The sequence below is a fragment of the Kryptolebias marmoratus genome, linkage group LG2 (assembly GCF_001649575.2).
Source record: "Kryptolebias marmoratus isolate JLee-2015 linkage group LG2, ASM164957v2, whole genome shotgun sequence".
NCBI lineage: Eukaryota > Metazoa > Chordata > Actinopteri > Cyprinodontiformes > Rivulidae > Kryptolebias > Kryptolebias marmoratus.
In genome coordinates this window covers 37726046-37727256 of record NC_051431.1, presented here as the reverse complement: position 1 = coordinate 37727256, position 1211 = coordinate 37726046, and positions in this window count along the sequence as shown.

The window sequence follows — 1211 nt, the reverse complement described above, 5'->3', positions numbered from 1 at the left end:
ATGGTGTGAGAAATTGCATGTTTTTTTGCATATTTGTCACACTTAAATGTTTCGGAACATCAAACCAATTTAAATATTAGTCAGAGACAACACAGGTAAACACAAAATGCAATTTGTAAATGAAGGCGTTTATTATTAAAGGAGAAAAAAAATCCAAACCATCATGGCCCTGTGTGAAAAAGTGATTGCCCCCCTTGTTAAAACATAACTTAATTGTGGTTTCTCTCACCTGAGTACACTGTCTCTAGCCACACCCAGGCCTGATTATTGCCACACCTGTTCTCAATCAAGACATCGCATACATAGGACCTGCCTGACAAAGTGTAGTCCACCAAAAGATCCTTAAAAGCTACACATCATGCTGAGATCCAAAGAAATTCCGGAACAAATGAGAAAGAAGGTAATTGAGATCTATCAGTCTGGAAAGGGTTATAAAGCCACTTTCAAAGCTTTGGGAATCCAGCGAACCACAATGAGAGCCATTATCCACAAATGGCGAAGACATGGAACAGTGGTGAACCTTCCCAGGAGTGGCCGCCCGCCCAAAATTACCCCAAGAGCGCAGCGACGACTCATCCAAGAGGTCACAAAAGACCCCACAACAACGTCCAAAGAACTGCAGGCCTCACTTGCCTCAGTTAAGGTCAGTGTTCATGACTCCACCATCAGAAAAAGACTGGGCAAAAATGGCCTGCATGACAGAGTTCCTAGACGAAAACCACTGCTGAGCAAAAAGAACATTAAAGCTCGTCTCAATTTTTCCAAAACACATCTTGATGATCCCCAAGACTTTTGGGAAAACATTCTGTGAACCGATGAGACAAAAGTTGAACACTTTGGAAGGTGTGTGTCCCAGTATATCTGGCGTAAAAGAAAAACTGCATTCCAGGAAAAGAACATTATACCAACAGTAAAATATGGTGGTGGTAGTGTGATGGTTTGAGGCTGTTTTTCTGCGTCAGGACCTGGAAGACTTGCTGTGGTAAACGGGACTATGAATTCTGCTGTCTACCAAAACATCCTTAAGGACAATGATCATCTGTTCGTGACCTCAAGCTGAAACAAACTTGGGTTCTGCAGCAGGACAATGGTCCAAAACACACAAGCAAGTCCACCTCTGAATGGCTGAAGAAAAACAAAATGAAGACTTTGGAGTGGCCTAGTTAAAGTCCTGACCTGAATCCTATTGAGATGCTGTGGCATGACCTTAA